This window comes from Natator depressus, chromosome 9 (genome assembly GCF_965152275.1).
Source record: "Natator depressus isolate rNatDep1 chromosome 9, rNatDep2.hap1, whole genome shotgun sequence".
Classification (NCBI taxonomy): Eukaryota; Metazoa; Chordata; order Testudines; family Cheloniidae; genus Natator; species Natator depressus.
Genome location: NC_134242.1, coordinates 20,280,393 through 20,306,917, shown reverse-complemented (window position 1 = coordinate 20,306,917; position 26,525 = coordinate 20,280,393). Strand labels below are relative to the sequence as shown.

General features: G+C 41.0%; 1 long non-coding RNA gene across 1 annotated transcript; it reads right to left on the bottom strand.

Moving 5' to 3' along the window:
* Positions 1-1,553: 1,553 nt before the first annotated feature.
* On the bottom strand, positions 1,554-8,985 carry LOC141993391 (uncharacterized). The gene is made up of 3 exons (XR_012640840.1): positions 8,857-8,985; positions 6,485-6,614; positions 1,554-2,614 (listed from the first exon to the last, which is right to left on the bottom strand). It is a non-coding gene; the product is annotated as an uncharacterized LOC141993391 (long non-coding RNA).
* Between the last annotated feature and the right edge of the window lie 17,540 nt (positions 8,986-26,525).

Below are 26,525 nucleotides of genomic sequence, written 5' to 3'. Positions count from 1 at the left end.
GAATAAGGAAAAGTTATTTACTTGTTCCCATAATATAAGAACTAGGGGCCACCAAATGAAATTAATGGGTAGCAGTTTTAAAACAAATAAAAGGAAGTTCTTCTTCACTCAGCGCACAGTCAACCTGTGGAACTCCTTGTCTGAGGAGGTTGTGAAGGCTAGGACTATAACAGGGTTCAAAAGACAACTGGATAAATTCATGGAGGTTAAGTCCATTAATGGCTATTAGCCAGGATGGGTAAGGAATGGTGTCCCTAGCCTCTGTTTGTCAGAGGGTGGAGATGGATGGCAGGAGAGAGATCACTTGATCATTACCTGTTAGGTTCACTCCCTCTGGTGCGCCTGGCATTGGCCACTGTCGGTAGACAGGATACTGGGCTAGATGGACCTTTGGTCTGACCCAGTATGGCCATTCTTATGTTCTGTTTCCACAATCCCACCAGAACTTCACAGCAACAGTGCTACCAGGCCAGGAATTCTCCTCTACCTCACTATCCATCAGACTCTTAAGACTCTTAGCCTGCCCCTGCCCCACTGGAGTCCTGTCCCAGTATTGTCCTTGCCCTACTCCAGCCTCACTCCATCCCCATCAGTGACCCATCCCCATCAGTGACCCACACCAGCCTTGCCTCCTCCCCCGATCCTCCATCAGACTCTGACTACCCACCTTCGACCTTTGGTTTGTATCTGGACTCTGGCTTTGATATTGACTTGGCTTGTCTTTGGACTCTGACCACCTGGTTCAGCCCTCTGGCCTGCACCTTCACTCTGGCTACAGTTTTGCTTCTGGTTTTTCTACAAACTCTGATCTCACTTTTGACTCTGGTCTGCCCCTGAATCTCAATTCCATTGCCACCCTTGGCCTCTATGCCTAGATGCGACCTACCTGCCAACCTCTAGGTCTGAGGATTGGAGGCAGCACCTGACAATAGCAAAAGAAGCTAAGCCTCAAAATCACAGTGAAATAGAGATGCTCATGTTTATCTGTGATTCCAAATCTCCCATCTAAAAGTACACCTACTGCACTTAACAGAATCAGCATAGGTGTCCAGCCATCCATTGTCTTGTGTAACCAAAATGTACACGGAATAACACTCATATAGAATAATCATAGATCTTACTGTCCAGAGGATATCCATCTCTTTAATCAACTTTGAAAGTTCTGATTAAAATAGGTTTCAGAGTAACAGCCGTGTTAGTCTGTATTCGCAAAAAGAAAAGGAGTACTTGTGGTACCTTAGAGACTAACCAATTTATTTGAGCATAAGCTTTCGTGAGCTACAGCTCACTTCATCGGATGCATACTGTGGAAAGTGTAGAAGATCTTTTTATACACACAAAGCATGAAAAAATACCTCCCCCCACCCCACTCTCCTGCTGGTAATAGCTTATCTAAAGTGACCACTCTCCTTACAATGTGTATGATAATCAAGGTGGGCCATTTCCAGCACAAATCCAGGGTTTAACAAGAACGTCTGGGGGGGGGTAGGAAAAAACAAGGGGAAATAGGTTACCTTGCATAATGACTTAGCCACTCCCAGTCTCTATTCAAGCCTAAGTTAATTGTATCCAATTTGCAAATGAATTCCAATTCAACAGTCTCTCATTGGAGTCTGGATTTGAAGTTTTTTTGTTGTAATATCGCAACGTTCATGTCTGTAATTGCGTGACCAGAGAGATTGAAGTGTTCTCCGACTGGTTTATGAATGTTATAATTCTTGACATCTGATTTATGTCCATTTATTCTTTTACGCAGAGACTGTCCAGTTTGACCAACGTACATGGCAGAGGGGCATTGCTGGCACATGATGGCATATATCACATTGGTGGATGTGCAGGTGAACGAGCCTCTGATAGTGTGGCTGATGTTATTAGGCCCTGTGATGGTGTCCCCTGAATAGATATGTGGGCACAGTTGGCAACGGGCTTTGTTGCAAGGATAGGTTCCTGGGTTAGTGGTTCTGTTGTGTGGTATGTGGTTGCTGGTGAGTATTTGCTTCAGGTTGGGGGGGCTGTCTGTAGGCAAGGACTGGCCTGTCTCCCAAGATTTGTGAGAGTGTTGGGTCATCCTTCAGGATAGGTTGTAGATCCTTAATAATGCGTTGGAAGGGTTTTAGTTGGGGGCTGAAGGTGACGGCTAGTGGCGTTCTGTTATTTTCTTTGTTAGGCCTGTCCTGTAGTAGGTGACTTCTGGGAACTCTTCTGGCTCTATCAATCTGTTTCTTCACTTCCGCAGGTGGGTATTGTAGTTGTAAGAATGCTTGATAGAGATCTTGTAGGTGTTTGTCTCTGTCTGAGGGGTTGGAGCAAATGCGGTTGTATCGCAGAGCTTGGCTGTAGACAATGGATCGTGTGGTGCAGTCAGGGTGAAAGCTGGAGGCATGTAGGTAAGAATAGCGGTCAGTAGGTTTCCGGTATAGGGTGGTGTTTATGTGACCATCGTTTATTAGCACTGTAGTGTCCAGGAAGTGGATCTCTTGTGTGGATTGGACCAGGCTGAGGTTGATGGTGGGATGGAAATTGTTGAAATCATGGTGGGAATTCCTCAAGGGCAGGGTTTCTTTGGAATTGATGCTTTATGAAGGCAGAAGTGCCATCACATTTAGTTTTCACCCTGGACATAAATAGAAACTAGCAGTGAAATCAGGATCCAGATCCATTTCAGGAGAAAGAAACTTCCCTGAAATTTGGGGGTTATTTAGATCTGTGGTTTGGTTTAGACCCATATATCCTGGAAACTGAACAGAAATCATATTCACGTGTCACAAACTGACTTGAAATCCTAATTTAGCTTACTTAAATGTACATAAGAATAAAAGAACGGCCATACTGGGTCAGACCAAAGGTCCATCTAGCCCAGTATCCTCTCTTCTGGCAGTGGCCAATTCCAGGTGCCCCAGAGGGAATGAACAGAACAGTTAATCATCAAGTGATCCATCCCATCGCCCATTCCCAGCTTCTGGCAAACAGAGGCTAGGGACACCATCCCTGCTCATCCTGGCTAAAAGCCATTGATTGACCTGTCCTCCATGAACTTATCTAGTTCTTTTTTGAATTTGGCCTTCACAACATTCTCCACAAGATCCTCTGACAAAGAATTCCACAGGTTGACTGTGCATTGTGTGAAAAAATACTTCCTTTTGTTTGTTTTAAATCTGCTGCCTATTCATGTCATTTGGTGACTGCTAGTTCTTGTGGTATGAGAAAGAGTAAATAACACTTCCCTGTTTACTTTCTCCACACCAATCATGATTTTATAGACCTCTATCGTATCCTCCCTTAGTTGTCTCTTTTCCAAGATGAAAAGTCCCAGTCTTATTAATCTCTCCTCATATGGCAGCCATTCCGTACCCCTTATCACCTTTGTTGCCCTTTTCTGAACCTTTTCCAATTCCAATCTATCTTTTTTGAGATGGCGCGACCACATCTGCATGCAGTATTCAAGATGTGGGCATACCATGGATTTATATAGCGGCAATATGATACTTTCTGTCTTATTATCTATCCCATTTTTACTGATTCCCAACATTCTGTTCACTTTTTTGACTGCTGCTGCACATTGAGTGGATGTTTTCAGAGAACTATCCACAATGACTCCAAGATCTCTTTCTTGAGTGGGAATAGCTAATTTAGTTTTATTTACATTCACTATTTATAATAATAGAATCAAACTACCTGCTCATTTACAATATTTGTACAGGATAAATATGTCATTTGTATTTGTACAAGAAACTTAAGCTTTTTTTCAAGGTCATATTGCTTGAAATTGATTTCTTCAGGTACAAAATTCTGAGCCTTGAAATGCTTTCACGCCATTTGCAGTGACCTCTTATTCAGTGTATGAGATGGCTTTTACTTGCTACAGAAGATACTTGCTACAGAATAAATGAGTTTTTTGAACAGACTAAGCTACCACTTATTTTCATGCGCAATAATCTGGTGTTACTAACATCCTTGAAATCACTCTCTGGCCATTACCTTAATTGAAGAATATAATATGAATGCCTGACTTTTTACAATCTCTTTCACATGTGAGTGGTCCCTTGGGTTTGCAGGATCCAGTTGTAACTCTTGTAGAGCTTAATTCTGCAAGGTGCTGCTGAGTGCCAGCTATGAGGTGCTGAGAGCTTTTAACTCTCATTGACTCAGAACCTCATAGGATTGGGCTCTTTGCATTCTAGTGCACAGTCTTGGTCTATAAAGTATAGGAAAATGTTCACAGAGAACTTGGTCCAGTCTTCCTTTCACTGAAAAGTCCCACAGCCTCATTGGGAAGAAGAGCAGCTCCTAGGTGCTGAAACCCTAATTTGTATCAAAGCATGGCATATACAATGACAACGCTTAACAATGTTAAGACCTGGGGGGACGGGGGGGGGGAGAAAAGGTAACTTTTTCTGGCATTGAACTTTTTGATTTTACTTTCCATTATTGTTTTAAGTGTTGCAACTAAGTTTAACACAAAATAGACATGGGACTGTCGGTCTCTTACAGCGTAGTGCCTGGGGGTCAACTACAGATTCAAACTCTTCAGTGTCTGGTTTAGAACCTGATCCTGTCACTTTCACTCATAGAAGTAGCCTGTGCTCATATGACTAGTTCCATAATGTATTTAAGGGCTTTTATTCACTGCATTGTTAGCTCAAGCTGTAACTCAAGTTTTGCCCCAATGCAGGTCACGTCCACAAGCAAAAGTGCCTATTTTTAATTTAATGGTGCTTTAAGGTCAAGCTAGCTGGCTATCATGGGGTATGGGTTGACGTTTGAGTGCTGCTTGGAGATAGTAATGCAGTGGGGATGCAGTAGCTTGAGTTACAACAACCCACCCACTGCTGATACAATTACTCTGTGTAGCTCAAGTTGTTTTGCAGTGTGATCACTTATAGCTCTCACTCGAGCTAGGTTAGTGAAGTAACTCAAGTGTACTCACTCCAGCTAACTGTTTCAATGAACACAAACCCTGTGTGGAGGTTTAGTAGACGCAAGTATCTGTGAAACAACTGTGAAATGGAATGCAAGTGTAAAAGGAAATTTGGGTGGATGGCTGCGTAAAAATACAACTCCACAAATCCATTATACTTTCAGAATATCTTTGTTGTTGTTGTTTAGTCAAGGATGTTAGGTGGTGCAATTTAATGGCACTGTGAAATATATGGTCATTCTAAGAATGCATGTTTAATAAGGGCATGTTACAGTACACCAAATCAAACATAGACAAGTTTTTAATCTAATCTACTTCAAGAGGAATGACAGATTCATCTCCAACCAAAATGAATACATGCAGCTCTTTTCCAGCTTCACTATCTTCATAATCAGCCCTACTACAAGATAAATAAATAAAGCCTGCAGATAATTACAGAATGTTTTGTTTAATAATGTTGTCACTAACTATGTTCTTTCAAAGATAAATGTCCATATGCACTGCCCCTCACAGGATTAGAGGAATAAAAACAGATTAATTTAATTGGTTCATGTTTTACCAACTCAAAATATCCTTGAACAATTCCTGTTATTTACCTGTAGTCATACATACTAATCAGAACCTCCCCAATCTCATTATGACCAAAATTTAATAAGGGAAACAGCAGAAGGGATGAGGTGGCATTGGACTCAGTGATTTAATGAGCTCATCATTGTCTTTTAGGAATCTGGGTTATAATTTGGATGGATTCCTCAATTTGGCCCCAAATGTTATTCATGTATGTATATTGCATTGCGTGTGCGTATATGTGTATATATATCCCCCATTATCTGGGTTGCTAGGGTGTGTGGTTTGAGACAAAGTGCAAGAATGGAAAATGAAAGTGTTACCGGTTGTGAAGGGTTCAAGCACTCCTGCATCAGGACTGTGGCCGCATTAAGTCACTGTTGGATTTTAAGGCAATGTGTGCTCATTTCATTTCTCTGGATACCCCCATGCTAAAATATATTCAGTGTATTTTTTCTAAGGGATGATGTCTGACATATTGACCTGGACATGAAGGAAGAATGGCAAGATGGGAGGGAAGTGGTTTAATTAGGCCACAACTTTATTAGCTTCTCTGGGAACTCTCCAGCAATAACTTATATAGTGCAGGTCAGGATTCTTTCTTGAATCATTTCTACCTATTTGGGGAGCGCTGTCACTGCTGGCGCCCCATCTCCATAGCTTGTATGAAGTGTTAAGGGCTGGGAAAAGTGCGTATATGGGGGTGTCTCCTTGCTGTGCCAAACATTAGGAGCCCCAACTACATTCCCAGCTTCTTTAGGGGATGCCTTCCCCTAAAACCATTTCCAATTCTGGTTTATCAGGGAACCAGAGTTCCTACGGATTGTGTACCTTCACTGGACACCAGGACACATTAGCAGTTAGTGAGAGAGGGCTCTGTCCAGCAGGACAGGGCATATATACTTTCCCCTGTTGTGTAGGGGACAGTGGCTTACATGAGCCCTTCTGGCCCACTCCCAGATCAGGTGATGGTTCCCCCTCCCTCTCTACTCCACTGACCTGAAGGAGGAGGAGGGAATTCTCAAAGGAGCCATGACTCCTTTATTCTCACTTGACCAGACCGCCTCTCTTTCACATTGCTGTCTTTGAGATTGAAGGGTTGCATTGCAGTTATTTGTGAATTTGCAGTCTGTAGTGGACAGAGACAGAGAGTAGGAACGGTGATTATTAGAGCTGATTGAGACATTACTGACTAAACTAAATTTTGTTGAAATATGCTGTTCTGCTGAAGCCAAAATATTTGGCGGAAACATACTGAATTTGACAAATTTTTCAAGGGGAATCTTTTTTGGGTCTAGGGTTCTCTAGGCCAGTGTCCTAACTATCTGACTATAGAGGGTAAGTCTCTCTCTCTCTCCCTCACTTGCTTTCAGGACAGAAGTGATCAGAAAACGCTGTATCCAAAATCCCACCCTGAATTGAAAACCTCATGTTTCAATCCATAAACAGACATTTCAACACAATTTTATTTTCACTAAATTGGAAAAGTTTTGAGTTTGTTCCAGTGCAGAATGAAAACAAATTTCAGAATCTCTAACATTGCTGCTAAATGGAATTGTCAGTCTCCAGTCAGCTCCTAGTGATTATACAAAGCACTTTAGTTAACACTCCAAATGCTCTAATCACTGTAAAGATATTAATCAACCCTCATGAGACCCTTTGGAGGGGTAGGTAAGTACTACACTAATTTAACTGATGAGGAAATTTAGACAGGATACTCCAACCTACACCAGAGGAGGAAGTGAAAGGGAAAGTAGGACCTGTGAACTCCCTTCCTGATACTACCACTACTCTAGAGAATATTTTTAGCATCTATTGTAGGATGCACCAGATCAAATTAATTGTGCAGTAGAGGCCCAGGAGTGGATGCAACAGAAGACTACATGTCCTACAATGAAATGCAACTATCCAGCTTCATGTTGCATCTTGGGAGTTACATGACTCTGACTGCATTATGGGAGATGTATTCCTGCCAGGGAGCCTGGCTCATATTGGAGAATGGGATCGGAAATGTACAACTCCTGTTTTTCTGAAAACTCCTGAAGTTTTCAGGTTGTTTCAACAACTTGAAATGACCTGAAATATTTTAATTTCAGGAATGTTGAAATGTTTTGCTTTGATTGAAAATGTCAAAGTGAAATGTTTCAACACTGCCAAATCATTTTTTCCCCAGAATTTCCATTCTATCAAAAACTTCAATAGTTTGATCTTTCAGCCCAATTCAAGATTAAAACAAATTTTGAAATGTTGGAATTTTCCATCAGGATGGAAGTTCTGTTTTCTGACCAGCTCTACTCAGAACAGTTGCAAGGTAAGGAACAGATAGGTAGTGTTCCCTTTCCCCACCACAGGAGTAGAACACAGCTGTTGTTTCAGAGTTCACAGCAACACTATACAACATTTCAGGACAAAAAGTGATGACAAATACCATAATTAAAGAAAATTGGTGGGGATATTTTGATAGGCAGAGTGTAACTACCTGTAAAGCAATTTGGCCACAAAATCTACTTTTACCAAAGTTTCATTGGAAAATTAGTGACCATAACAGTCAGGATTCTGTTTTAGATCTTATCTGAGAGCCAGAGCGTCCAGCAGCAAAGAACCTCTAGACTGGCCTTCACATATATCACGATGCTAACACATTGTAATTTGTGTATGTTACATTGGATAATAGTGTTGGTATAATACTTTTGGGTCAGTACTGACTCAGGAAGAAGTGTGTCCTATATTAAATGTAAATTATGGTCTGATTCTCTACTGTCTTACAGCTTTGCTGTCATTTACTTCTGTGCAAAATGAGTGCAAAATGCTACCAATCCATTTTGTAGCATTTTACACCCATTTTGCACAGATGTAAAAGACTAAGCAAGGTGCAAGGCAGTGGAAAATCAGATCTTTTATAACTCTAGCAACTTATATAGTCCGAAGCATTCCTATTTTGTTTCCTACATTTTTTGCACAAAAACAAAGTCTCAGGTTAATCCTATGAAGTGGGTTAAAAGCAAAATAAAGGTCTGGCATTCTGTACTAATCCCTGTTCTCAAAATGGGAATAATTTTAATATTTTAAAAGTTGTATTCACTTTGTCCCTATACAGGGAAAATGTTGAGATTCAGAGTAAATTTGATTTAGCTGAATGTCTGAATCTCAATCAGGTTTGATCTAATAACTGTCAGCTGACCTGATTAAAGTATACCTCTCCTCTAGTTGATTTAAATCAGCTTGGCTGTTACATAGGAAGCTAAAATACGTGCTATTTCAGATAGCCATCTGGTACCCTAAATTCAGTTATTTTAGAGAACTTTGCTTGAATTGACTTACCTGGAAAGCATAAAAAGATGAGTTTTTTTTTTAAATCACATTGTACTTACTGTTATTTTTAAATAATAAAGCTTGAAACAAATATCCATTTCCTTGCTGCAATGTTTTTTGGTATCATGAAGATCAATAGTTTATTGTTGAATTTGGGAGTGCTGAGTTACGAGCAATGATTTTGGATTTTTCTAAGGGATGAGAACATATAAGTATTATTTTAAAAACAAACAAAAAGGCTCCTGTTTCTAAAGAATGATATTGGATTTACCATATTGTACAAAGCCTTTTGAGCTAAATTATGATTGGCCCTCTGCAAGTGTACAGCACGTACCTTTCACCCTGCCAAGGCCAAAACATGGTACAGAATGTGCTTAAAATCCAAAATGAAGGACACCAACCTGAACTGCTGCATGATTCATTCCTGTGCACTACAAACAATAATTTCTGTAATTTCAGTTTCATGGTTCTCTTTTTTTGGTGCAAATAATTTTCAACAGTAAAAGTGAAGGGATACACCTATTCTGTGTGAAATGTAACTGTGGGATTAAAATGAGTGACATCCCTCAGAATGAAGGACAATTGAGGGGAATATTGCCGGGGAGAGGAGAAGGAGGGAGGGCAACATAACTGGACCAGGGCTTGGGAGACTGTATATGGTATGGTACCCTTGTGGGGACATAGAGACCAGAACCTGTGGAAAAGTGCTAGAAGGCAGGGACTGAGTCCTGCTTGTGCCTCCTCCTCTTGCTGAAGAGCTCTGTAGTCGTTGCCTGTGGAGTAAGTCACTTGTGGGCCAACTCCCCTGTGGACCAGACTTTACCCTCCTCAAAATTGATAGCTGTGCTCCTCCTCCTTTTCACGTGGCCCTGAGCTAATGCCCCTTCCTTACACATTGCTAGGGTTGATAGGTCATTCTGTGAACTGAGGTGTAATGGAGAACATGGGTCTTCACGGGAAATTTGAAAAGAAATGGAGAAACAGCTGGGGTGAAAGTAACTGAGGGCACTTACCGCTATGGGCCAGGGCGGCTCTGGCCCCCGGAAGGGGCGGAGCCTCGGGCGGAAGGGGCGGGACAGCATCCCCAAGCCAACCCTTCCAGCCTGCCTGGCCCGCGCTGCCCGGGGCTCCTGTGTTGATTTAAAGGGCCCAGCAGCAGCGTCCGGAGCCCCGGGCCCTTTTAAATCGCTGGCCCCAGGGCAGCTGCTCCCTTTGCCTCCCCCCCCGGCCCATCGGCGGCCATGGTGGGCAAAAGAGGTAGGGACGTTAAAGCGCTGCAGGGTCCTTTGCCGCAGCAGCCCTTTAACATTGCTGCGCTCCGCCCCCACCCCCGTCTGCAGCCCTGCCGACGCGGCTGGGCACAGCAACATCAAAGCGCTGCCGCGGCAAAGGACCATCCTTAAAGCGATGTGGCAGCAGTGCTTTAATGTCCCCGCCCCCTTTGCCATCCCCTGTCGGCGGCCCTGCCGGTACGGACCCTACCGGCAGGGCTGCCAACAGGGGGAAGGGACAATGGCAGCGCTTTAATGTGGGCTGGGTATGGGCTGGTGCGGGTTCTTACCGGTACCTCGTATCGGCCCCTTTCGGCTCACTTTGACCCCCGAGAAACTTTCACCCCTCAGAGAGATGAAAGGAGGCTGCCCAGTTGGCATGGGCTCTGGAGGAGAAGTCTTCCCCACTGGGTATTGGGGAAACTGTGTGTGAAGGCAGAGGGAAAAGCCACTGCTGAGTGTGAAGCAGCAAGTGGCTAAATAAGTCCATGAAGCAATTTAAAAATAAGGGGAGCGGTGTCTTGGGAAAAAAACAAACAAACCTGAAACAGTCAAACCTCACCAAAGCTCTAGTGTCCAAACAGTAGACAATAAGCTGTACCAATCCATGCCTCCAGCTGTAACCGTCCTCCACTTCCAATATTGTGGATAAATCTTTCGGCTCTGCTCATGTGCAGCTTCCTTGACATGTTTGAATTTGGTACTTAGTGACACATTCCTTCCCTTCCAAAACCCCAGGAATGAGAAGGAAATGCAAGACTGCTCCATGCGGTTCAAAATAATTCATAAGACAATGAATTAGAGAGAGAGACCCCCATTGGAAATAACTCTTGCATGTCACTTACAGGAATCAGACCCATAAACAGCACCTGAGGAGGCCGACATAGATGGAAATCCCACTCGCCTATGTAAACTGCAGACATTTTCTTCATAATTTAATTCCCATTGTAAATCTCTCTGTATAATGATATGTGGAAGGCTGAGGAGCAGAATAATTCGATTTATCCTTGGTGCTGAGTGAAGAAGTGTCATAGCCCACGAGCAGTTCTACAGCTAGTCGTTTCCATTCCTCACTCTTCAGTAAAGATAAGCAGGTAGTCCTCTCACAACCCTCACATAGGCTGTATCTCTATAGTCAATTTTAGACAAAAGAGCTGTTTAATTTACATTTATGTGCCACACATTTGATCAAATGTGTGCAAACGTATGGGAGATAAGCTATTCCATATGGGCAAGCTATAAAAAAAGCCTGACTTGTCACATTTGTTGACATAAGAAACTAACAAGTGAGATTATTTTCACATTTATTGTGCTGACATAACTCTAAAACTCAAGACAGCTGTTCAGAACATTGTAGAAAAAGACAAGAAGGAACAGAGAGCAGTTTAGTTTGTCATGTTTTTTTTTTAAAAAAAGCTGTCTTCACTATTTGTATAATAGAATAGTTTTAGTTCATTAACAGCATTAAGCAACAGACGTCAGAACCACAGAGTAATACTACTCTAGGCTGGTTGATGACCTGATGCTTTGAAACTAATAATGACAATGGGTTCTGCAGTATGGCAGACTCAGAAGAATACAATTTCACTTCCTCATTAAGCTCTCAATAGAAGCGGTTTATGGGAGATGAATCTGTGCTACACAGGACACACTTAGTAATTTATAATGACGTTTGAGTTGACAAATTGGGCCTTCATAACATATTGCTTCCCTGTGCTGAGAGAACAAGGTGTTGTAAATCAGTGAGAGAGACCATGTGTCCAATGCACCAGCACAGGACATCTGTCCAAGTCATGTGTGTGACAAACTGAGACTTTATATCTTTGAGTGGGCTGTTTAGTAGGTAGTGGGTAAGAGAGGAATATCTTGAATGATACAGAGAAAGCAAAAGAGGATGGTTGGGAAAGATGGAATAATTTGAAGAATTTTCATTACAATTGTTACAGAAGATTGCTCAAATAGACTTTGAATGTGGGGCATTTTAAAAATTATTTTATTCATATCTTGCAACTTGTTAATCTCATGCACAAAGCAAAATTACAATAGCAGTTACATAAAAACTATAACAATAACTTGCTTAATACTTAAATGGCTAACTCAAAATTGTAAAATAATGTGTGTATTTTAGAGCACAATGAGGCCTTTACCAGCTACTTGACTTAGAATCCCAGAAGATTAGGGTTGGAAGAGACCTCAGGAGACTTCAGGTCATAAAGCTGAAAGATACTGAGTATAAGGGACAGATTGCATCTCACTTCATGTGGATGTGCAAGGACCCTCTCCTCACTTCCTTCACCCTTTGTGCAGGGGCTAGGCACAATCAGAATGCTTGTGCATGGAGTATGAGGGGTCCATAAGACTAATGCTGACAGCTCCCTGCAAAAGAGAAATGGCTAGAGCCTTGGTACTGCCCCCCTCTGCACTGGCTAGCTGACCTGACTGGGCTCAGAGATAGTAGAGTCCACACAGTCTCAATAACTGGCAGAGCTTTCCAGCAAAACTCTTTACTTCCTCCTGAGTAGGGTAGTGCTTAAAAGTACATCAGAGAAGTCTATCTATAGTTGGTCCAGTGGCAGCCATCCCTTCTGAGCCTCCTTAACTAACTGCATAAGTTTAAGCAAGAGGACAAAAAAAGTAGCCCAAAACAAAATCTACAGAGTTTTACAAGAAAATAGTTTTTCCCATTTAGTGTTTCTTCATGTGAGGTATTTTACCTGATGAAAGTGGCCCAGGTGTGATGCTTCACAGGAAGGTGAATAAACTTCAAGCTCCTAGTTTTTACACTGGTAAAGCAAAAACCTCAGTGTTAGGACTGAGTTCTTATGAACATGAGTCATGCCACTGAGTACAATGGGTTTACTTGCATGGGTAAGGGATATTTGTGTGAACAAGGGTTGCACAATTAGACCAATAATTGATCATGGCTTTAGCAGACTGTATTTAGCACAGTAAATCCCGAGTTTACAGAAAGTATATCCAATGTGTAATTTGTTTCTCTAATTTATGTGCTTCTGTTCCCACCTCCCACTTGTTGTTCAAATTAGAGCTGGTCGTGAATTTTCTAACAAAACATTTTTTCATTGAAAATACAGATTTGTCCAACCTGAAACTATTTATGGGAAAGGGTCAGTTTTGCAAAAATGTTTGCAAAAGAAGTTTTGAAATTGTTGGTATGTCCCATTTTGGCATTTTTGAAATGGAAAGTTTTGAATTTTTGGTTTTAAATGAATTTTTGTTTTGAAATTTTAGTTGATTTATATGAAAAAGCTGAAAAAATTTAAAAAGGTCAAAATCAGAAAGAAATGTTTTGAAAACATCAAAACAAAACATTTCAAAAAATATTTTTGGATTATCAGGTTGCAAACATTTTTTTGAGATTTAGAATCTTTGTCCCAAAACAGGTGGGGGAAACAATTAAAAATCTTGAAAACTCTCATCAGACCATTTCCTTCCCATTTCTACTCAAAATGCAGAAACATTTTGGTGTAAGGAGGCTATTATTTTCTACTAAGCATGGTAATTCTGTGAATTTTCATTAATTTGTGAATGCAATTAATTTTTTTCTTAAAGTCTAATTGTTTTATTATGTTTGACCTGGAGCATTGGATGTGAGTTGCCTTAGGTTCTATATGAAAATATCATTTTTATGCTGCTTTAACCTACTCTGATTAAAGCTTAGATTACTTTGTTTGAAAGTGATATTTTAATGTTAAGATTCTTGAACCATCTGTCTTTCATGAGTACTTAAGTGGCCAGATAATATCTGAGTGCCTCACAATTTTTGATGAATTTATCCTCACAATTCCTTTGTGAGGGAGGAAAGTACTATTATCTCCCTTTACAGATTGGGATCTGGGGCACAGAGATTTAAGGTTCATCTACATTTATGGTGATCTGTAGAGTACAGACCTTGCATACCAGTTAGCATTAGTATAACTGGCAGTATAGATGCTGAGGCATGGCTTAGGTGCCCACACATCTGAACCCCCAGGTGTATATAATGTATATACCTACTCAGCTCTCTACACTCCCAAGCCATTTTTCCCATGTCTACACTGCTTATCCCACTGCCTGTGTCTTTCTCTGCTGCAGTGAAAAACTCCTGCAGTATGGAAAGGCTCTGGTGGGGCAAGCTGCAGTATACTACACTCCACAGTGACAAGTGTGGACACAGCTGGTCTATCACGATTGTATGTAGCTACATGTGTAGTGCCTGTATTCTGCACACCATCATAAGTGTGGACATAGCCTTAGTGACTTGCCCAAAGACGTCTGGGCAGAGGAGGGAATTGAATTTAGGACTCCCCAAGTCTTGCACTAGCACCCTAACATCTGGATTCTTTGTGCCCTGATATTTGTCCTTGTGTGTGTCCTGGGGTCCATGTATTTGTATTGGAGTACAGAATTTAGCCCCCGTGGAGCATAAGAATTAGAATGGTTGAGTGATACCAATAAGATAGTGACTACTTGGTTCATTTTTAGTGCATCTAGGACTCAAACTAAAAACAACCCCTTCATGGGTCTGTTACTTAGCTGCCCTTTGGAAAAGGAATGTGTTGGTTCTGATATTTTTTAATGAATTTGCCCAAATTATTATTTATTTTGTATTTTTTCATTAGGAAGAAATGACATTAGATGAAAGTGACCGGACACATATAAACTCTCTCTTTGCAATTTTACCAGATCCAAATGTATAAGAGGGGGTGCATATCTCTGTTCTATTATTGGTCCTGTATTGCCATAGCCTTTAGGAAGCCCCTCCCAGAAATACATGGGAAATAATTCTATCTGCCACAGTTAATAGTCAGCCAACAGCCTTCTATCCATCTAGAATCAAAGTGCCACAGCAATGTGCTGTAGTGCTACTATATCACTCTTAATGCCCAAAATGTATTGGAGAGTTACTGAAGGGTATCGATTTGTGAGAAGCAACAGAAGCTGGTAGTTACTGTGTCTGCAGTGAGCATTAGCAGCCACATTACAGCATGTGCACAGTTTGGCTTTCATGGACTGGGTTTTTTTACTTTGTTCAGGCAATACAATCTAAATTAAAGCAGGGAAGAGTTTGCATGCTGTAGGAGCTGGTAATCAAAATTAATGTTTTTCATCTCTTAAAGTCATTGGCAATTAATCAGCACACATGTAGATTAAAAATGCATTTGATTTGAAGATTTATTGCATTAACCACAACAACAACAAAGGAATGAGCACTGGAAATTTGCACTGTAGGGTGGTTGTTTTTTTAAAAATAAATTCTGCCTGTGAGTTTGCCACCAGCTGGGTCAGCGAAGTGGGGCAGAGAAAGCAGGCTATATAGGTCCTACCCTGGGAGTTTGCCACCAGCTGGGTCAGCGAAGTGGGGCAGAGAAAGCAGGCTATATAGCTCCTACCCTGGGAGTTTGCCACCAGCTGGGTCAGCGAAGTGGGGCAGAGAAAGCAGGCTATATAGCTCCTACCCTGGGAGTTTGCCACCAGCTGATGCCTAAAGGAAAGCACAACTGATAGGGGAGCAGGGTAAAGTTAATTTCTACTGGTTGCAGATTTTCTGGCCTTTATTGTCAATGGATTTACAATGTTAATTTTGATTTATTCTGATAAACAGAGCTTGGCAATTCCATTGCATTTTTTCCAAGGATGTTTACTCAAATTTTAAATGAAGTCACGTCAGCTGGGCATGAACCCTTTTTCTGCTCCCCATGTGCTAACACCCATGCAAGTCGTTTTGACATTTGCACATTTTTTTAAGTCAGCTGAAACAATTCAGTGAAATTGCAAATTGTTTGTCTTTTTCAGTGAAAACCCAGTTTTCAAATTCATGGTTCACTGTTACAAATATTTTTTGCCCAGCTCTAGTTATGACAAAGTGTCAGGATATTGCTGGAGAATAATGCAGCCTTTTTCTAAGGAGTTGCATCACTGCTTTTCCACAAAGACCACTCTTTTAAGCAGTTGTTTGTGCTTTACTCTCCCTTCCATCTCAGTTATTATCCATATTACCATGTCCCGCAAAGTATTGCTACTGGACTCAGCTGGTTTTAAACCCTTATGGGAGAAGACACACATTTTTCCTTTTATTATGCATGTTGGTTGTGACCTTCAAAGCTGTCCTGGGCATATAGGCACATATCTCTTATTAATTGTAACCTGTAATATTTTTGTTTGGTACCCCTGCTAGGGATTGGCAGTGGTTGTGGGCAGAGGGCTGGGGGGTCCTACAGAACATTAGGATTACATTACAACACCCTAGATCAGCTGGATGAACCAGTCAAAGTAAATGTGGTTAAACATCACTCTGGAGAAGAGCTCCTTTAAAGTACAGTATATTTTATTTCTGGTACAAAGCCTATTTGTAGTTTGGACAAATGATAGTAAAAGTAAGATTTTCCTAAGACTAAAGGCAGTGTCACTGCTGCAAAGTTGTCACAAAATTTCATGGACTATCTTTTGATTTTAATTGCAAATGCTAGCTCTGAATGACTCTTTTATAGTGGAGCTGGTAGAATGTATCCCTCCTTCCCCACCGGCTAAGGGGAAAATTTACCCCTCTCACAGTCAAATGTAATGGAAAACATTCAATGAATTTTCTTAGCAAACTTATTTTTTCCACAGAGCATGTGAATGAAACTAGATCCTTATCCTGAGTGCTTGATTTATAGGCTGTTTCTTCTTTCTGTATTTGTGTACAGATAATTCATCTTTTAATTTTAAAATGTAAAATAAATGAAATGATCTCTTGATGCCATTTTTAAATTCCAGTATGCAGCTTAGTTTATCTGACTAGTCTATATACATTCATCAGAGGAAAAAATATAATACTGGATGAGGGTACTATCTGTGATGTATATTCAGCATTTTTCTAACTGATTGCTATAATTGTAGCTCTCCAAGTCCTATTATGATTGCAGGATAAAATATATACTTTTATTTCAGTTTAGTATTTTGGAGCTATGCCTTGTGAGTAAGAAAGAAACTAATAATTTCTTGTCACTGGAAAGCTGTAATTATGTATATTTATATTTAACCTTTCCAGATACTATTCATTAACATCTACTTGGCACTGGCACAGTTTTCATTTTGATATACTGCTTTTGTGTAAAGGCTGTAATGACTATGTAATCTTTGTCTTGCAACTGTTCCTGTCTTTGAAGTGCTGGGGCTATGTTAAAATGTAAACTTGGGAGAACAAGGGCTGGTTTCTTTCTGTGTGGATACCCAAGAGATCAATAACAGGCCATGACTTTCCATGCAGAGGCCTCTGTGGTGCTACACTGCTGGGGAATTCTTCAGCTATAGATGCTCTTGGAAACCCCCTTAATGTGGATCTCCACAAAGAAGAGAGGAAATTGGAAACTATACCCTTAGGCTGTTATTTTTTCCCTGTGCTCCAGAGGGATAGTAAGACCTGGCTTGCCAGTGCTCATTTGTTACCCCAGAGAGCAGACCATCCTCTGATGGGTCCAGAGAAAGGGGACAACATGTGCACAAACTTTAAGGGCCATGAACTATAAACTATTACAACTACCTTTCTAATTAATATAAAAGAACAATCATGAGGCTTTCAAGTTTATCTTAGGAAACAGGTGAATGTGTGTGTGTCTGTTTGTTGCTGTTGTTTAAGGTTTAAAAGAACAGAAAAGACAGACCAAAAAAAAAAAAAAGAGGATTCAAATGTATGCTTAGATTGACATCCATTCTATTTAAAGCTATTTTAATTTTACAAAGGTAGATTTCTTGAATGAGAATGACTGGGAAGGTACATAATTAAAGGCCAAGGATGATAAGGCCATGGTGGAGAAACTAAATGAATTCTTTGCATTGGTCTTCACGGCTGAGGATGTGAGAGAGATTCCAAACCTGAGCCATTCTTTTTAGGTGACACATCTGAGGAACTGTCCGAGACTAAGGCCTGGTCTATACTGGAGGTGGGGAGGGAGGAATCGATCTAAGTTACACAACTTCAGCTACATGAATAACGTAGCTGAAGTCGACGCATTTAGCTCTACTTATCATGGTGTCTTCATTGCGGTAAGTCGATAGCCGACGCTCTCCTATCAACTCCGCCTGCACCGCTCGCCTGGTGGAGTACCGGAGTCGATGGGAGAGTGCTCAGCGGTTGATGGCTGCCCATCGATCCAGTGGGTAATGTAGACAAGCTCTGAGGTGTCATTAGAGGAAGTTTTGGAACAAATTGATAAATTAAACAGTAATAAGTCACCAGGGCCAGATAGTATTCACCCAAGTGTGAATAAAATCTGAAGGAACTCAAATGTGAAATTGAAGAACTACTAAGTGTAGTCTGTAATCATTTAAATCAGCTTCTGTACCAAATGACTGGAAGATAGCTAATGTGATGCCAATTTTTAAAAAGGACTCCAGAGGTGACCCCAGCAATTGCAGCCTGACTTCAGTACTGGGCAAATTGGTTGAAACTATAGTAAAGAACAGAATTGTCAGACACATAAATGAACATGATTTAATGGGGAAGAGTCAACATGTTTTTTGTAAAGGGAAATTATGCCTCCCCAATCTACTAGAATTCTTTGAGGGAGTCAGCAAGCATGTGGACAAGGGGAATCAGTGGATATAGTATACTTAGATTTTCAGAAGGACCAAAGGTCCCTCACCAAAGGCTCTTAAGCAAAGTAAGCTGTCATGGAATAAGAGGGAAAGTCCTCTCACAGATCAGTAACTAGTTAAAAGATAGGAAAAAAGGGTAGGAATAAATGGTCAGTTTTCAGAATGAAGAGATGTAAATAGTGGTATCCCCCAGGGGTCTGTAGTGAGATCAGTATTATTCAACATATTCATAAATGTTCTGGAAAAAGTGAGGAGGCAAAATTTTCCGATGATATAAAACTACTCAAGATAGTTAAGTCCAAAGCAGACTGTGAAGAGTTACAAAGGGATCTCACAAAACTGGGTGACAGGGCAACAAAATGTCAGATGAAATTCAATGTTGATAAATGCAAAATAATGCACATTGGAAAACATAATCCCAAATATACATATAAAATTATGGGGTCTAAATTAGCTGCTACCACTCAAGAAAGAGATTTTTGAGTCATAGTTGATAGTTCTCTGAAAACATCCGCTCAATGTGAAGTGGCAGTCAAAAAAGCTAGAAGAATGCTGGGAATCATTAAGAAAGAAATAGCTAATAAGACAGAAGATATCATATTGCCGCTATATAAATCCATGGTATGCCCACATCTTGAATACTGCATGCAGATGTGGTTGCCCCATCTCAAAAAAGATACACTGGAATTGGAAAAGGTTCAGAAAAGGGCAACAAAAATTATTAGGAATATGGAACGGCATTTGTATGAGGAGAGACAAATAGGACTGGGACTTTTCATCTTGGAAAAGAGACAGCTAAGGTGGGATATGATAGAGGTCTATAAAATCAAAACTAGGAGTCACCAAATGAAATTAATAGTCAGCAGGTTTAAAACACACAAAAGGAAGTATTTCTTCACAAAACGCACTGTCAACCTTTGGAACTCTTTGCCAGAGGATGTTGTGAAGGCCAAGACTATAACAGGGTTCAAAAAAGAACTAGATAAATTCATGGAGGATAGGTCCACCAATGGCTATTAGCCAGGATGGACAGGGATGGTATCCATAGCCTCTGTGTGCCAGAAGCTGGGAATGGGTGATGGTATGGATCACTTGGTGATTACCTGTTCTGTTCATTCTCTCTGAAGCACCTGGCGTTGGCCACTGTCGAAAGACAGGATACTGGGCTAGATGGACCTTTCGTCTGATCCAGTATGGCCATTCTTATGCTCTTATGTAAAGGTTTACAATTGTATAGTACACCGAGAACAGGATAGTAGCAGCATGTTTTGTTTTTCATTGCATTTGTTCTTTAAGACGTACCATATTCCACGTTTTTTTTCTCTGTTTAAAAAATAAAGAAGCTACTTTATTTAAAAATTATTGTTTAACAAAGTTTCCTTTTATAGGTTTTAGTGTTGCAGATGCTGATCTTCTTCTCTAGTGCTAATGAGGGGAATTCCTCTTGTCAAAATTTAGTTTGTTATGCTTCTAGTGGGCTTTTTCCAAACAGTAGCTGCCTCTGGGGACATCCTTGCCCTCAGATAGTTGCAACATAATCTCTAAATTGACTAATTTCTCAAGCCTTCCACCTCCCCATTGTCCAGGTACACAGAAAGAAGAATAGTAGATATTTGATATGATTTTAATCAGGCTGCAACTTTATTATTAGATGTCTGGGACTACCCGGCAGATAAAAGTGTGCAGTGCAGGTAACACTATGTTCATTCAATAATTACCCAGGGGCTTCCACCAGTTCCCCTCCTTTTTCCATCCAGGTCCCCCAGACAATCCATTGCTGGGATCTTACAATCCACCCCCACCCCTCATAGAAGGATTAAGGTGGGCTATAAGAAAGGGGGAGTTGACTCCCTGCGGTACCATTCATAGTTGTCCCCAAACACCCCTTTTAAGTCATTTTCCAAGCCATTTATCTGGTCACTGTATACTTTCCCTATGGAGTACCTGCACTGGACATCCACCCCCACACTTATATAATGAGTCGTGACACAGTAGCCTACCACCCGTCATGCCAGGCATGAAGAAAGTCCTCCTCGAACCCACTGTGAGGAGCGTGAAAAACACCCAACTCCACCTAGGCCAGTCTAGTGGTAAGAGAAAAATTCCTTCCCACCCCTGCTAAAAAAGGGCACAATGCCCACAGCAGGTCGTGACCAAACCTGGTATTTCATCATCTAAAGGGGGAAGTGCTGCCTCAGCCTGCTCTGTGTAAAAGGGGGCTTCATGGACAGAGCTGCCCCCTTAAACCCTTCTGCCCATCCATTTCCCAGGGGATGAATCAGTGTCGCCATGCTGGCCCCTTGTCCCCTTTTGCAGCAGTTTGACCTCTCCCTCCCCCCACAGCCGTAAAGCACTGTTCCCCTTATTCGGCCGGTCAGCCAAACTGTACAAAGGTGAGGTGCGGTGCGGTCATTGGCAGTGTCAGGAGATGACTCACTTATGTTTTCTGGGCAAGGATCTTCTCTGACTGACTTAGGCAAACAAAGGACATGGACCTTGGCCCAACTGAGCCTGACCCTTTCAAAGACTATCCTGAAGAACTGTGTGCCACCATTTGCCATTGCAGATGGTTGAAACTCGACAGTTTGTTAGGTGATACTGTCAGTAAAATGTGTGCTCAGAGCCAATTTTAAGACACAGGTAAATATAACTGCCCTGAGCTAATCTTTGCAGGTAATACAAGTAAAGCTCTTTCATAGACTGAGGTGTCAAAAAATGAAGAGGTGTAGGAACAAACTATTCATTGACATTTCAACATCAGCAGGACCAGATGGTCTCCATCCAAGAATTCTGAAGGAGTTTAAGAGTGAAATGGCTGAACTGCTAGCAAAATTGTGTCATCTGACAAAAATCTGTATAAGTAGCAGTGTGTGCCAGATCTGGATGATCTGATGAACAATGACAAGGAAAATTTTGTGGCTAACACACTATATTTATTTATTTTAAGTTAGTGAAATCTCAGGTTCATTCTCAGGCACTTCAAATGGAGCTAAACCTTGCTGGAAAGCTGGGCAACAGGATAGCAGATGAAATTCAATATAGACAAGGTGAATTCACAATGGAGGAAATAATTTGAACAGCTCATATACAATGATGGGTTCTAAATTAACTGTAACCACATAGGAAAGGGACCTAAGCAGCACCATGGACAGCTTGATGAAAACCTCTGCTCAGCACACAGCAGGGGTGAAAAATAATAAAAAGCCAAGAAGGAGGTTTTTCTGCACTTTAAAAGACGAGATAAAGGGATGGAGACTAATATTCAAAATCTTATAATGCCATTATATAAATTGATGAAACACCCTCACCCTGAACACCATGGCCAGTTCTGGTCTCCCCACCTCCAAAAAAATACAGCAGATTTAGAAAAGATCCCAAGAAGGGCAATGAAAATGATTAAATGCACAGAAAGGCTTCTCTATATGAAAGGTGATTTAAAAGCTTAGAGCTATTTAGAGAGGAGCTGAATAGGAATGGACATGATCATAGAATCATAGAATCATAGAATATCAGGGTTGGAAGGGACCTCAGGAGAGTCCAACCCCCTGCTCAAAGCAGGACCGATCCCCAATTAAATCATCCCAGCCAGGGCTTTGTCAAGCCTGACCTTAAAAACTTCTAAGGAAGGAGATTCTACCACCTCCCTAGGTAACGCATTCCAGTGTTTCACCACCCTCCTAGTGAAAAAGTTTTTCCTAATATCCAACCTAAACCTCCCCCACTGCAACTTGAGACCATTACTCCTTGTCCTGTCATCTTCTACCACTGAGAATAGTCTAGAACCATCCTCTTTGGAACCACCTCTCAGGTAGTTGAAAGCAGCTATCAAATCCCCCCTCATTCTCCTCTTCTGCAGACTAAACAATCCCAGTTCCCTCAGCCTCTCCTCATAAATCATTTGTTCCAGACCCCTAATCATTTTTGTTGCCCTTCGCTGGACTCTCTCCAATTTATCCACATCCTTCTTGTAGTGTGGGGCCCAAAACTGGACACAGTACTCCAGATGAGGCCTCACCAATGTCGAATAGAGGGGAACGATCACGTCCCTCGATCTGCTCACTGTGCCCCTACTTATACATCCCAAAATGCCATTGGCCTTCTTGGCAACAAGGGCACACTGCTGACTCATATCCAGCTTCTCGTCCACTGTAACCCCTAGGTCCTTTTCTGCAGAACTGCTGCCTAGCCATTCGGTCCCTAGTCTGTAGCTGTGCATTGGGTTCTTCCTTTGCACTTATCGTTATTGACCCTGCACTTATCCTTATTGAACCTCATCAGGTTTCTTTTGGCCCAATCCTCCATTTTGTCTAGGTCCCTCTGTATCCTATCTCTGCCCTCCAACGTATCTACCACTCCTCCCAGTTTAGTATCATCCGCAAATTTGCTAAGAGTGCAATCCACACCATCCTCCAGATCATTTATGAAGATATTGAACAAAACCGGCCCCAGGACCGACCCCTGGGGCACTCCACTTGACACCGGCTGCCAACTAGACATGGAGCCATTGATCACTACCCGTTGAGCCCGACGATCTAGCCAACTTTCTAATTACCTTTTAGTACATTCATCCAGCCCATACTTCTTTAACTTGCTGACAAGAATACTGTGGGAGACCGTGTCAAAAGCTTTGCTAAATTCAAGAAACAATACATCCACTGCTTTCCCTTCATCCACAGAATCAGTAATCTCATCATAGAAGGCGATTAGATTAGTCAGGCATGACCTTCCCTTGGTGAATCCATGCTGACTGTTCCTGATCACTTTACTCTCGTGTAAGTGCTTCAGGATTGATTCCTTGAGGACCTGCTCCATGATTTTTCCGGGGACTGAGGTGAGGCTGACTGGCCTGTAGTTCCCAGGATCCTCCTTCTTCCCTTTTTTAAAGATTGGCACTACATTAGCCTTTTTCCAGTCATCTGGGACTTCCCCCGTTCGCCACGAGTTTTCAAAGATAATGGCCAATGGCTCTGCAATCACATCCACCAATTCCTTTAGCACTCTCGGATGCAACTCGTCCGGCCCCATGGACTTGTGCACGTCCAGTTTTTCTAAATAGTCCCTAACCACCTCTTTCTCCACAGAGGGCTGGCCATCTACTCCCCATGTTGCGATGCCCAGCGCAGCAGTCTGGGAGCTGTCCTTGTTAGTGAAGACAGAGGCAAAAAAAGCATTGAGCACATTAGCTTTTTCCACATCCTCTGTCACTAGGTTGCCTCCCTCATTCAGTAAGGGGCCCACACTTTCCTTGGCTTTCTTCTTGTTGCCAACATACCTGAAGAAACCCTTCTTGTTACTGTTGACATCTCTTGCTAGCTGCAGCTCCAGGTGCGATTTGGCCCTCCTGATTTCATTCCTATGATAGAGGCATATAAATTAATGAAAGGTGTAGAAGAGGTTCATCTTCAAGCTGATCAAATAGTTAAAAATACTAAGATTCACAAATATATAATGTGAATAAAATTACCGAATTGATTCTCTGTATGGGAGTTCATCCTTTTTGCTTCTTCTCAACACATGTTTCTTTTCAAACATGTTGTTCAAGAAGGAGTATATCCCATTTCTTCTGCATTAACATTGTGGGTGGGGTTTGTTTTGTTTTTCTTTGGCATGCCTGTTACTCAGCATATGGACATTCTTTTTTCTCTGTGGTTTCTTTTCACCCACAAACTCATTTCTCACTCATGGCATTTAGGTCTGTTCATGACTCAACATAAGAACAGCCAAAGCTCAACTCCATCCTATGAGATTAGACCTCCTCAGCCATGATGTGGACTTAAGAGCCTTAGTGTGGCTTTGGCATAGCTCCCTCCTTTGTTACCTTCCTTCAGCAGCCCCGAAATCTTCACATTTCCTCAGAGTAGACTGCAGAAATAGTCTAATCTTAAAGTGTCAACTAAAAAAAGGGTTTCTTGGGAGAAGCTCAAATTAAATTAAAGTTGATTTTAATTCTGCCCATGAAACACCAACATGATTGTGTATTGGTATTTAATAGGGAGATTTGGACAAAAGCACATAAACTGGCATAAATTATCCACTTAATCTCTTATCTGATATATGCAGAATTTAATAGTTAGGGAAGATTTCCTTTCCATGAAGCAAAGAAGATGCAGGAGTCTGAGTACCTAGGGATTTATCCCAGGGGAGAATGAACAGTAATCTGTGAAAACTTACAAAATCCATTTGTTTTAGGGACAAAGGAGAAATAGTGATGCTTAATAGTGATTAAAGACAACATTAATCAAATGCTGTAAAAATGCCAAGTCCTTAATCGCTCACAAGGGGGTCTAGTGTTTGCCCTTAGTCTTTGATCTACTCAGTCTCCAGCTTCTTGTTATTGGTACTATCCAAGTGTCATAACATTCTAAGACACCTGAGTATGTTGAGCATAAATTAAGCCAATTTCTATTGCAGTATATTACAGTAAGTCTTTGATTTATAAAAGCTTTAATAATTTAGGCTTTGGTTGGAATGAACAGTTCAGCACCTGTCAGGATAAAGCCATTAGTGATCACTCCTTTTCAGATGCAAGTTCAGTTTTTAGGGTTTCCATGCTCTCTGCACACAATATTTTAAAAATGTTCATTGAATTTGGTCTTTTCAGGAATCAGGGCCTCCAGCAGAGCAGGTGGATGAAGTGGAAAAACCTCAGTGTTGATGCAAAAATGTTTATTAACAAAATTATCATTTATTTTATATTAAGTCATGCTAAACTTGCCTGCATCTTTACTCAATTTTAAGCGATACTTCCCAATATGTTTATACCCCAGATGCTTGGAGATGATAACACATTTTTGGTTACTTATTTAATGAAATGTCAGGCTAATTTAATTAAATTCCAGGAGGTTTCTGCTTTCAGTTGCTAGGGCCAAGTGTCAGAGAATATGACATCTCTTTGGCTGTGAAACCATGTTTATTGCACTCAATCCCTAAAATGCAACTTTCATAATATCGATTTGATTTAATTTGCTACACTATTTTCCTTTATTCTGTGTTTGAAAATGTATATCAGCATTGATTATTGTGCTTTGCATGAAATATTTAATAGAAGTCTTTAGTGGCAGGTTGTAAATATCCTGCAAATAGCAGGTCATAATGCCAAGGACTTTAGTCAAAAGACAAACTCACAAGAGATCTTATCAAAGAACAGGACACCTCTTCTTATATAAGATACCAGTGTGTATCGAGATCCTCTTACGTTTAAAGAGCAAACTTTAAGATTTGCACGCTCTAGTGAGGGTCCACTGTATTTATGTTTTAGAAGAAAAAAAGTCCAGACTTTAAAAGAATAAAAGAATGCCTTTTATTTAAGATACTTCAAAGAAGAGCAGTGAATAAGAAATGTTATTAGATGTTATAAAGCCAAGTCATACAAGCAGGCCTTTTCCCCCTTTCCCTTTTCATAGAAAAATACCTCAGCTTAAGCCCCCACAAAATTCTTATTGAAAGTAATTTCTTTTATGAACACTGTAAAATTCTATATAATTGAAACTACAGAAAAATTGATGGTTGGAAAATGTTTTACAGAAGGTTTTGTTTACTTCTATCTAACTCATCTTTCCTCTTGGTGCAAACTTTAGTTGTTACTTAAATACTGGAGATGACAAGCTTCTTTTGATATGCTCTGATGCATTCCGTCACAGATATATATTTGTACATATTTTATCTAAATGCAAAGCTTCTATTGGAATATCTTCCTAATATCATTGGGTGTTACCATACACACTGTAACGAGAGTGATCAGGTAAGGTGAGCTATTACCAGCAGGAGAGAGGAAAAAAAACAACCCTTTTGTAGTGATAATCAAGGTGGGCCATTTCCAGAGGTTTGGAAATGACAGAGCCATAAGAGTACCCAGAAGTTACCTACTACAGGACAAGCCC